The following is a 13,511-nucleotide window of genomic DNA, read 5'->3' on the forward strand; positions in this document are numbered from 1 at the left end:
GGGAAATCAGTACCTAGCTTTGTGGAATACACACACAAATTCTGGCATGGTTAATGCAAGGAGTAACTTCAGAAGACAATCTGGGTCCAAACATTAAGGCAATGGTCCTCTTGGGACTGCTGACTACGAATACCACTGAGGTTGGATCTATCATCACAGTCATAATAAATGCATTCTTCTCATGTGGAATGGGTTGTCGTATAGTATAGTTAGGGATCAACCTGGGCTAATCCGTTTCAAAGTACAGCAGAGAGACTGAAGCTGATTTTTCAATTTGTGGGTGCCACTGGGAATATTAAAATGCTTGATTTAGGAAGGCAGTTTGGGAACGCTTGAGTCACCTGATCTCCTCTGTCACTGCGTTTCTACAGCCAGATTCTCTCGGAACACTTTGCTTTTTATATTCTTGCATGCTTCATTTTTCCTCACACATTATCAGTCCATGTTTTGCGGTTTTCACCATCTTGGAGCAGCATGATGTTCTTGATCTCTGTTACTGACCTAAATCCTACCACACACATACACACACACACACAATTAAATGCCTTCTCTGTTGCTGGCAAACTGTGGCTTCAATACAGTAATGACTTACCTGGGAGTAATCCTCATCGAAATCAGCAGGACTTACTTCTGAGTAGACATGTATATGGAACAACTGGATATGGAACAACTGATTGGTTCAAAATTGGGAAAGGAGTATGACAAGGCTGTATATTGTCTCCCTGCCTATTTAACTTATATGCAGAATTCATCATGTGAATGGCTAGACTGGATGAATCCCAAACCAGAATTAAGATTGCCGGAAGAAATATCAACAACCTCAGATATGTAGATGTCACAACCTTGATGGCAGAAAGTGAGGAGGAATTAAAAAACCTTTTAATGAAGTTGAAAGAGGAGAGCACAAAATTTGGTCTGAAGCTCAACATCAAAAAAACTAAGATCATGACCACTGGTCCCATCATCTTCTGGCAAATATAAGGAGAAGAAATGGAGTGAGAGATTTTACTTTCTTGGGTTCCATGATCACTGCAGATGGTGACAGCAGTCACGAAATTAAAAGATGCCTGCTTCTTGGGAGAAAAGCAATGACAAACCTAGACAGCATCTTAAAAAGGAGAGACTTCGCCTTGCCGACAAAGGTCCGTATTGTTAAAGCTATGGTTTTCCCAGTAGTAATGTATGGAAGTGAGAGCTGGACCATAAAGAAGGCTGATCGCCGAAGAATTGATGCTTTTGAATTATGATGCTGGAGGAGACTCTTGAGAGTCCCATGGACTGCAAGAAGATCAAACCTATCCATTCTAAAGGAAATCAGCCCTGAGTGCTCACTGGAAGGACAAATCCTGAAGCTGAGGCTCCAATACTTTGGCCACCTCATGAGAAGAGAAGACTCCCTAGAAAAGACCCTGATGCTGGGAAAGATTGAGGGCACAAGGAGAAGGGGACGACAGAGGACGAGATGGTTGGACAGTGTTCTCAAAGCTACCAGCATGAGTTTGACTAAACTGCGGAAGGCAGTGGAAGACAGGAGTGCCTGGCGTGCTCTGGTCCATGGGGTCACGAAGAGACGGACACGACTAAACAACTAAACAACAACAGACATGTATAAGATTTCAGTGATCAGTCAGCTCAATCTGCACTAGCTGCCTTTTATACCTAGATAATTTTTTATTTACGTGGTTCAAACCACATAAAAATAAAGCTCAATAAAATTATATCTGAAATAATGGGAATAAAACATATGCATGCAGGGTAAAAGGGAACATAATTATGTTATATTCAACAGCCTGGATAGCTCAGTTGGTTAGATTGTAGTACTAACAATGGCAAGGTTGCAGGTTTGATCCCTGCATTGGGATCTTGCATGGCTGGGGGCTGGACTAGATGACCCTCAGGATCCCTTCCAACTCTACAGTTCTATGATTCTATGATTAATGATCAAGGCTGGCTCCAGAGGATGGCAAGGCAGAGCATTTGCGAGTGCCCCCAGAGCAGCAGAAGACCCATTGTCTTAACAGGGCTACCCCTCCCACTTTGCAGAAGGTGTTCAAGGTGGTCAGATGGGAAATGGACAGTTTGCATGTCTCCCCTCTTCCAGGTTTGTTGAGGGTGTCATGCCCATGGTCCCTAAACACAGATCAGCACTTGTTATGAAATGCTCGAATCAGTGCATCGCCTCAGTAATCCAGGGATGGGGAGCCTGCGGCTATGCAGATGTTCTTACACTACAACTCCCATAGTCTTTGACCATTAACCATGCTGGTTGAGGGCTTATGATAGCTGGAATCCAGCAACCTGTAGAGGGCCATAAATTCCCATTCCCTGCAGTGATCCTTTCAACAATCCTGCAAATAATTTAATTAACAGTAATGTACAGTGGTACCTCGGGTTAAGTACTTAATTAGTTCTGGAGGTCCGTTCTTAACCTGAAACTGTTCTTAACCTGAAGCACCACTTTAGCTAATGGGGCCTCCTGCTGCTGTCGTGCCGCCGAAGCACGATTTCTGTTCTCATCCTGAAGCAAAGTTCTTAACCCGAGGTACTATTTCTGGGTTAGCGGAGTCTGTAACCTGAAGCGTCTGTAACCTGAAGCATCTGTAACCCAAGGTACCACTGTAGATATTATTAAGGCCAGTGCTTTTTTTCTAAAAAAAAAAAAAATGTTTAGGGGGTACTCTCATTTTCCTACACATATTGAAATACTGCCCCTCAATAAGGCCAAACTTAGATTCACAAAATGTTTAGGGGTATGCGTACCCCTGCGTCCCCTCAGAAGAAAAGCACTGATTAAGGCAGACCAACATGAGTATCCCCATTTTATAGATGGGAGTTCAGCCTCAAAGTTTGTGATTTCCTAAGGACTTCTAGTCAGATCATGGCTGAAGTGACATTTGAATCAGGGAATAGTTTCACAGTTCTTCGTTCTTTTTTTGAACCATTGCTCTATGCTAGATATTTTTTTTAAAACTCAGATATGGTGCAATTATATAGAACTGTCAAGAGCTGCTATGTATCCACAAGGCTCTATTTCTGGAACCACTGGGTTTACTGAGTGCAGAACATGAAATCTAGAATGGAAAAGTCTGGGTTCAGCACTTTTGTTTTGAAGAGCTGCCTGACTGCGCTTAGAAACAAAAGTGCTGAACCCATACTTGACCTTAATTTTTAGTCGTTGGCTTACAACTTTGTGAAGGGAATTTCCACGTGCAAAACGTAGAGCACCCTGAGAACTCTTTATCGCCATCTAAAATAGACTGAAAAGTGAGCTTTTGTTGTTTTTACAAGCTGATGATAAAACCATACGTCATCCTTTCCATTTGGCAGGTTAACAAGCACAGACATATTCCCCAGTTATATTTCAAGCTGACTAGTTAAAAAATAAAATCACATCAAAATTAATAGATGGGAGATCTTATCCTAAGGGCTGAAGACGATGTAGAATTCATGCCCAGGATCATTTGCGAATGATTTGCACAAGTTATACACACAGTGTCCCAAATACGCAATTGAATGCCAATTGCTGGGGAACACAACAGGGAGAAGCCAATTTCCCTCAGGTTCTGCTTCTGGGCTTCCAAAGACATCTCATTGGTCACTTTGTGCAACGGAATACCAGACTAGATAGGCATTTGATATAAGCCGGTGGGTTTTCTTATGTTGACATGTTCACAACCATATTCTTAAACCAGCACCTCCTCCTAATCTCTCTCTCTCTCTCTCTCTCTCTCTCTCAATGTGTGTGTGTGTGTGTGTGTTTGTAAAGGTAAAAGGTAAAGGACCCCTGAACGGTTAAGTCCAGTCAAAGGCAACTATGGGGTTGCGGCGCTCATCTCTTTCAGGCCGAGGGAGCTGGCGTTTGTCCACAGACAGCTTTCCAGGTCATGTGGGCATTATGACTGAACCGCTTCTGGTGCAACGGAACACCATGATGGAAACCAGAGCGCATAGAAACACCATTTACCTTCCTGCTGCAGTGGTACCCATTTATCTACTTGCACTGGCTTGCTTTCAGACTGCTAGGTTGGCAGGAGCTGGGACAGAGCAATGGGAGCTCACTCCATCATGTGGATTTGTGTGTGTGTATGTGTAGATATAGATAGATAGATAGATAGATAGATAGATAGATAGATAGATAAATAGATAGAGATAGATGATAGATAGATATAGATAGATGATAGATAGATGATAGATATAATAGTTAAGGATAATGGCAGAAGTGTGAAATAGCAAATAAGGAGTTGCTGATTCCCAAAAAACAGCCATGCATTCTTTACTTGAAAAATCATTTCTGACATCTTAAAATTTATTATTATTATTTAAATAGTATTTATTAAAGTTTTAAGTTTACAAAAAGGCAAAAGTAAAAACACCAAATTAAACAATAACAAAACCAACACATCACAATAAAAAACAGAAAGATAAAAACAATTAAAAACAAAAGGAAAAAGGAAAAAAACAAATCGAACCTTCCCATAACTTATCTTTCATTTGCTTGTTTCCCTGACCTCCTCACACCTCCCTTTTTTGTATTCTAAGTCAATTATCCATTTCAGCAAATCCTTTCCCTCTCTTCAAAATTTTTATCCTGAAAATTTATCTTAATCTTGATATAAGTTTACTTTCCCTCTTTTCACCAATTAACAGTCTATTTTTCTTAAATCTTTGATACATTTTTGCTAAAATCACCTAGATTCATTCCAACATCATTCTAACATTCATTAATTTTACAATGTTTCTGTAAATAGTCTTTAAATTTCTTCCAATCTTCCTCCACCAACTCTTCTCCCTGGTCTCGGATTCTGCCAGTCATTTCCGCCAGTTCCATATAGTCTATCACCTTCATCTGCCATTCTTCCAGAGTGGGTAGATCTTGTGTCTTCCAATACTTTGCAATAAATATTCTTGCTGCTGTTGTGGCATACATAAAGACAGTTCTGTCCTTCTTTGGCACCAATTGGCCGACCATGCCCAGGAGAAAGGCCTCTGGTTTCTTCAGAAAGGTATATTTAAATACCTTTTTCATTTCGTTATAGATCATCTCCCAGAAAGCCTTAATCCTTGGGCATGTCCACCAAAGGTGAAAGAATGTACCTTCCGTCTCTTTACATTTCCAGCATTTATTATCGGGCAAGTGATAAATTTTCACAAGCTTGACTGGTGTCATGTACCACCTGTATATCATTTTCATTATATTCTCTCTTAAGGCATTACATGCCGTGAACTTCATACCTGTGGTCCATAACTGTTCCCAGTCAGCCATCATAATGTTATGTCCAACATCTTGTGCCTGACATCTTAAAATTTATCTCTTTTTTTTTTTAAAAGAAATGCCAAAGATACCCACTTAATAACGGATATAATTAGTTTCCATATTCCTAACTCAAATAATAAACCCCTGAACAATAAAACTAATTCAGGAGGCTTTAAAATGTAACAAGATTCGCTTCATTTCTAGGGCAAGGTCTATTTATATACATATAAAGCAGCCAGCTAATTTGTTGTGGTGAAATACTGCTATCTGAAAGAAGTCATAAATGGACAATATAGGTGTTGCACAGATAGTTTATGTGTACTTTTTTGATGTACATTTCTTGATGTGTTTAGAAACTAGAATAGGCATGTTTTTATGAGGTCCAGATGAGGACTGCCCAGTTGTTCAAGCTTTAAAGGCATCTTTGATCTCTATTTCCCTTACTTTCCACTTCAAATTAAAGTCAAATGCCTTGATTTAGAAATGGAGTTCAATGCACACAGCTAATCCAGATGGACATTGAAATTCCCAGTAAATGTGGTGGCTGTGTCTGATTCCAAGAGGGATTCATATCTAGGGTCACTACCAACACACAGGAAAAGCAGGTGTATTCTCTGCCATTTAGAATGAGAAAGGATTGCATGGGTCATGTAGGCCAATCTCTTCTCTTGAGGAAGCAAGCTCTGCATTGAAATCATCCTTGCTTCTGCTTAGGTAATCTCTTTTCTCTAATTAAATTTGCAGCGGTATAAATTCCACAACTTCCCTAGACAACTTGTTCCATTGCCAGACTTTTATTACAATTAACAAGCTTGCGTCCAACCTGATGTTCATCCTCACTTTTGGCTACCGCAAACTAAACTCGTTTGCCACAGCTGAGTGAGTTCTTCTTTGAATAGTAAGTTTGGCACACACCTTTCTGTCAATAGAAGTAGCAGATGAGTACATGGATTTCTCTCCCTCTCTCTCTCTCTCTCTCTCTCTCTGTGTGTGTGTGTGTGTGATGGATGATATCTCCATTGAGATGAATGGGCAGTCACTCTCTGTGTACATCACAGTGCCCAGAAGCTCTGGATTGTGGCTACAAATTCTGGTCAGCATTTCAAATGCTTAAAGTTTGGAAATAAAAAAAATAAATAAGTAAGTGCTTCATCTTATTTTCTCCAGACTGGACACATCCAGGCCAGGCTCTTTATGGCTTTTGTTCTAAGCACATTATCATGGCTTTCTCATCTCCAAATAATATCTGCGTTGTAAAAAGAAAGAAAGAAAGAAAGAAAGAAAGAAAGAAAGAAAGAAAGAAAAGGGGGGAACCTTTTTGTGATGTGGTACCCAAAATTGGACACATTGTCCAGATCAATTATCACCACTGATGATTATAACTTCCACAACTTTAGAAAAGATATGCTGGTGGCTCATTAGAAACCTTTTAGAGTTTAATTACTATACTAGAACCCTTCTATCAGAGTACCTTGCACAGGACTGTGGGTTGCAGCCAACTATGTTCTACTTAAAGTGGACCCATTGAAATGAGTGAACCTAAGTTAGCTGTGTGTCCATTAATTTCAATGGGTATAACTAACATTGGATACAATCCATTAGCTCTCTGTCCTAATCATGTTCCCACTGTTCTCAGTCCCCAAAGACCGTCTCCTTCCTTCTTTCCCATGGCTGAGATTCTCCCTCCTTCTTCTTTGCCTATTCAATAGCCTTTCTACTTCCCGCCATCACAACCAAAGGCCTAGCTGAAAAGAAGCAATGTATACCTGACAACCTGCCCCCTCAGATCTGGAGTTGCCCTAAGCTCTCTGGGCCAGCTAGCTTGGAGACACCATTTTAACCTCCTGCGATGCCACCAAGTTAGCATTGCTCCAAAGCATTGTGGGAACTGCAACGGTGGCTTCATGCCTTCTAGGCTAATTGTCTCGCTGCAGCTGGGGCAAAGTCAGCTTGCCAGGGCCTACCAATGTGAAGAATAGCCACAAGATGACACTCAAGGTTCCCCTCAAATCTGGAACCAGCCTTGAAGTAAACTCCTCACCATTTTGGCACCACTGGCTCCTTATTTGTCTTGCCAAATAAGTGCCTTACACCAGGGCTGGAGAACTGGATCTGACCAGTAGGCTGGATCCTGATCCCCACCAACCCGAGTGCACCATTTTGTCAGGTGAAAGGGTCCATGATGTCAGGTGAAGCATTTTTCACTGCTCATGCATTTTGAAAGTAAACTACACAGGCCAAGGATCTGGGCTTTGCAAGCACCAAATATCAGCTGCCTGCTTGAAGGCCCCAGGGCTTTGCAAATTCAGATGATCAGTGATGCCTGCAAATCAAATTAGAAAACTGTCCAGGCCCAATTAAGTTGTGGGCTAGAGAGTCCCCACTTCTACCTTACCCAATAATCCCACTTGTTCAATGGTTTGGCCAGCTGTCCCCTAATCTGGGAATGAAGAACATGTGTCCCCCTAGATGTTGTTCGACTCAAACTCCCATCAGTCACAGTCAGCGTGGCTAAAGGTCAGAGATGATGGGATATGTAGTCCAATAAAATCTAGAGGACCACAGGTTCTCCATCCAAACTGGTACGATTTAAGAACTATCAGATGCCATTATCATGGCAGTCATTAGTCATTCCAGTAGTCTTTAGTAGGCATCAATATAACCTTTAAAAATTACTGGCTTCACATTACCTCCTGCTGCCTTTATATGTTAATATATTACTGTAATGTTTCTCGAAATGATTCAGTATCATCGGCTGTAATTTTCATGTCAGAAAAGTTCAAAGTATGCTAAATTGTGGTTAGACCTTTTGTGGTTTTATATTTCTAGGGGGCATCACTGGAATAGTAGTCCAGGATGTGCATTTATCTTTACTATTTACAGTGCTTTCCCCTTCCTTACTGATCCTCACATCTCATACTATCACCGCAGTATTCTTACTCATTCACATGCCAAGCTAGTTTTTATGAACCGCTTGAAAAAAGTTCAGTAGAAAAATGCATCACCCAAGAAGGACTTTAGAGAGGTAAATTATTCAGGCCATCTTTGAATCTCATAGCAATCAGTAACAGACTCTCCCAAGATTACTTCATTCCATGGATTACAGAAAACTCTTTATTTTTATGATTTTATGGATCTTTCAACAGGAATGGAAGAATAAATCAGTTCACATTTTAAAGCAAACCTTCCTAACTCACTCTTTCCGAAACTATATGTGCAGCAGAAGCACAGCCATCCTTTGAAAGTCTCATACTTTTACACTGCAGTTCTCCAAGGAAGTAATGGGTAGAAAAATGCGTATATACTGGAATAATGTGTGCCAAAATGCATTATATTTGGGGGAATCTCTCTGCAAAACTGAGTATACGCGGCAAAATTGCATACAAATGTGTACGTTAAAAGAAACTCATCCTAAAATGCTGATGAATTTTCATGAAGATTAAAAAAAAATCATAAACAGATGTGAGAATATGGAACACTGAATTTAAGTTTGGGGGGGGAATAGAAATTTGGAGAACCTATAACTGACAGAGTCACCTGCCGCAACTTTTAACGACCACTTCCAAATGGTGGATTAAAAACAAACAGACCTGATAGTTGTGACCAAAAGGTGATCAAGCACCACCCTTGGAAATCCTGGTGGGGAGCAAAGAGACAGCCCACCCCAATGAACCATAATCCCCAGATTCCCAGCTTTCATTTTTAAGAAAGTTTCTAAGATTTGTGGAACCTGAGTGTTTGTGAGTAGGTGTGTGTGTGTGTGTGTGTGTGTGTGTGTGAGAGAGAGAGAGAGAGAGAGAGAGAGAGAGAGAGAGAGAGAGACTCACCTGCTCTCCGCTTTCTGCATTTTACTTCCCCCCGCCAGTGCCCTTCTGCCCCGGAAAAATTTCTGTGGATTCCCACCATACCACTCATGAGAAGGAATCACTGCTGCAGTATCACTGCTGCATCAGCTCCTGGTAAATACAGAAGGATTACTACCTGTTGTGTAATAATAAATAAGTGTTCTTCAAATGTTGACAAAGCCATCAGCAAAAGATATAAAACTTGGGTTCTTAGCATGCCACCAATGGGACTTAAAAGATACCAGGCCTTATTCTTATAATAGATGTCCATAAACTATACTCTTTTATATCTTGGAGACAAGAATTATCTAAAAGGAGGCATTTATGGTTCGTTCCTCTTCAGTGTGAATAGTTGACATATGCCATGTGCTCAAGTCATTGCTCTGGGGAGATTCTATCCGTCTATATTTTGCCTCTGCGCCAGTCAGTCTCCATAGCAACCTGTTTGCTCCCATGGAGAAAGAAGATGGGGTTTTTTCCCACACACAAAAAACCCCTTATATTTTGAAAACATAGCTCCTTCTGGATTTTTTTTGTTTGTTTTTTTGAAGGGGGGCGACCAATCTTTGACTTTTCTTCTCCTTGACATTCATATATGGTGCTTCCATTTGTTCGCCCAGATCACTGTAGCAGCAGGGATAAAATCTGACATTATTTCATCCTCTGAATGAAAGGTTCATTTATTTACATCAGCCTTTCTCAACCTGTGGGTCCCCAGATGTTGTTGAACTACAACTCCCTTCACGCCTAGCTAGCAAGGCCAGAGCTGAGGGATGATGGGAGTTGTAGTCCAACAATATCTGGGGACCCACAGGTTGAGAACCGCTGATTTACATGTTTACATGTTAAGTGTGGAAGCAGAACCAGTGTGGTGAGGTGGTTAGAATGACCTGGGAGACCTGGGTTCAAATTCCCACTTGGCAATGAAACTCACTGCTTCTCAGCCTAACCTTCTCATAGGGTTGTTGTGGGAAATTAAATGAGGAGGAGGGGCCATGTACACCATCCTCGGAGGAAAGGGCGGGATATAAATGGAATAAATTAATACAGTGGCCTGTTGCAAGCAGACTGATGTATCATGCATTCAGAGGTGCCATTTTGAGGGCAGACAATGGATAGGGTTTTTTCCCCTTCCTAATGCTACTTTTCATGAGGTTGAACCAACCCATGCACTGTGGTCCCACTGAAAATTTTCCCCACCCACCCACTATGCATTTATAAGCAATGCCATTTCAATGCTTCAATATCACCCCAGCATGTTACATGAGGGTTAGTGATGGTCCCTGATTATGTAATGCAACCTAGGAACAGGGCAGAAATTTGTTTTGTTTCCTATACTAAGGCAAACTTGCCTGATTTGCATTTTCCAAAATGGACCGAAACACAGCCATTCTTCAAAATTTGCACATCTCTGAATTTTGCAATGTACTTCTCCAGCCAAGTAATGGGCACAAAAATGCATATAATAAGGTAAAATGTGCCTATAAAGGCAGATATTAGTGAAATTAATGTATGACTATGCAATATATATGGGGAAATTATTTTGCAAAAATGTGTATATTAAGCAAACTTGTGTGCGAAAATATTATGAGGAATTTGAACTAAAATGTGGGTGGATTTTCATGAGGACATTAAAAAAAAACAAAAAACTAAACTGATGTGGAGAACTGAATTTAAGTTTGGAAATATGAAAAACCAAGATAATCCAAAATGAACATGTTTGCCCATCCCTAATCGAACCTTTACCAGTAGATAAGCTCTTGGAACCAACATAGTCTCTATTTTTCATGGCTGAGGAAGGAAGGAATAACTCTCTACTCCCCATGCACCATGGTCCCAATGAAAATGACCCCTCACTCCTGTACACTTTTAATATTAAATTTAAAAAAATACAAAGGCTACACATTTAAACCATGACCTTTTGCTACATCATTGTCCTCCAGGCACACTGGGGTTTGGGAGGGAGAGCTATGATCCCTGGTGATCTTTTAGAAGCTTTGTATATAAATGAGCCACTTCACTCTTCACTGAACAATTCCCAGAACCTTAAAGTCGCTGGATCACAGTCATCCTTCCTGTGTTGTGCAATCTACCTTTTAACAGTCTTGTTTTAAACTTGAAAGCACAATGAGGGCCTTTTTCAGAGGTTTTATAAAGCCTTATCAAAGCAGCTCGGATGACGACACCTCAGCGCTTTACTTCCACTATTAATGCATTATTGCTTCAGAGCCCAAACACTCTTGTAATCGTCTAAGAAAAGACTCAGCATCTGCTTCATCTGGAGGTAATGAAGCTTTTGTTTTCTGCGCCAACTCTTCAAGTCCAACATCTGACATTGCTGGAGTGGGGGGAGTTTTTACAGATGGGCTATCAGAACCTGCGCTATTTCTGTGCTGAGTTGCCTCTTCTCTACCCAACACCCTTTCCCCTTTTGCATTCTCTAAGATCTTTAAACTGAATATTCTTGTGAACAGGAGGAATGCTGTCTGCAAATTCTTTCACAAGGAAGATACCCTCCACATTTCTGCTGGCTTGCACATTCTTTGACAAGAGAGGCGCAGAAAGCAAGGACCCGGGTTACATAACTGCAAGATACACCCGTGCGTTTCCCAGAGCAGAGCAAGGAAAAGGGATAAGATGAGTATCAGGGATTGAGCTGGCAGCTCGAGACAAAAGACTTCTGACGAGATGCTGTTTTGTCTCTGAAGCTCAGGCAGAGGACGATAATTCATATGCTAGGTACTAGATCATGAGCCAATGAGGAATGCTTTTAAAATCCGCTTGATACTAGAATACTGAACGTGAGGTAAAGGGGCTGGGGGGATTATTTCCAGATGTAGGTGGCACAACTATGAGACAGTTCATAATGGAACTCATGGCAAGAAAGGAGAATGTTGGTAAAGGAGAGTGAAACAGGACACAAAGGGTTGTAGACCCACTGAAATTAATGGACCCACTCAGCCAGGCCCATTAATTTCAATGGGTTTACTCAGTGCTCTTTTTCTAGAATGGCAACGGTGCCCACCTAAGAGGTGCCACGGAGCTGAGCTCTGACCTGTCTTCAGTGTCCCACCAGCACTCCCCAGGCTCTGAGCCTTCCTCCTCTGAGGCTTCCCTATGGGGTTCACTAGCTAGTTCCTCTTGCCACTCCTTGCCATCCGGCCAGTCTCTGACAACAGGATGCTTCCTTGCTGTAGACAGTCTGCCTCCAACCCATGGACATCAACTGGAACGGTGTTTAGAGTAGAGCCCATATATGTTCATTTAAGCCATATCTGAGTCTCTGAATGGTGTTATATTAATGCCCCAGATGCCCCTTTGCATGTTCATTTATGAACACCTGAAAAGGGCTAAAGTTTGCCTCCCATTATTATATTTTTATGGGGGGGTTGTGGGGGGATGTTAGCATCCAAAATGCACATGCAGAGGGTTACAGTGGTACCTCGGGTTACATACGCTTCAGGTTACATACACTTCAGGTTACATACGCTTCAGGTTACACCGCTAACCCAGAAATAGTGCTTGAGGTTAAGAACTTTGCTTCAGGATAAGAACAGAAATCGGGCTCCAGCGGCACGGCAGCAGCAGGAGGCCCCATTAGCTAAAGTGGTGCTTCAGGTTAAGAACAGTTTCTGGTTAAGAATGGACCCAAGGTGGCTTTCACCTTTGGAAGCTAAGGCCCGAAAAAGACCCAATATGGAGGCCAAATGGCCAAAATATTGGGAAATTCTAGAAAAAGATGGAGACAATTGGAAACTGCAGAGTTTGGAGAAAATGAAGGATAAAGTGCGAGATTGGTTACATTACGCTCAGATTAAAGAAGTTTTTAAAAATGACAAGAAATTAGGGTTCCAGGTGGAGAAATCGAAAATAGAAACAGAATTGTTAGAACCTAAGAGTAAGGTACTTTCAAGGATGTATAACTTGCTGTTAAAATGGAACACACAAGACGAAATGGTTAAATCGGCTATGATAAGGTGGGCGCAGGACATTGGGCATAACATTATGTTTGAGGACTGGGAAAGGTTGTGGAGCACTGGATTGAAATTTACTGCATGTAACGCTTTGAAAGAAAATGTAATGAAAATGATATATAGATGGTACATGACCCCAGTCAAACTTGCAAAAATTTACCACCTGACTGATAATAAGTGTTGGAAATGCAAAGAGTGTGAAGGAACATTCTTCCACCTCTGGTGGACTTGCCCTAAAGTGAAGGCGTTCTGGGAAATGATTTATAATGAACTGAAAAAGGTATTTAAATATACCTTCACTAAGAAACCAGAGGCCTTTCTTTTGGGTATTGTCGGCCAAGGGGTGGTAAAGAAGGACCAGACATTTTTTATGTATGCAACAACAGCAGCAAGGATACTACTTGCAAAGCATTGGAAAACTCAAGATCTACCCACACT

The sequence above is a fragment of the Podarcis pityusensis genome (genome assembly GCF_964106645.2).
Source record: "Podarcis pityusensis genome assembly, chromosome: 12".
In the NCBI taxonomy this organism is placed as follows: domain Eukaryota; kingdom Metazoa; phylum Chordata; class Lepidosauria; order Squamata; family Lacertidae; genus Podarcis; species Podarcis pityusensis.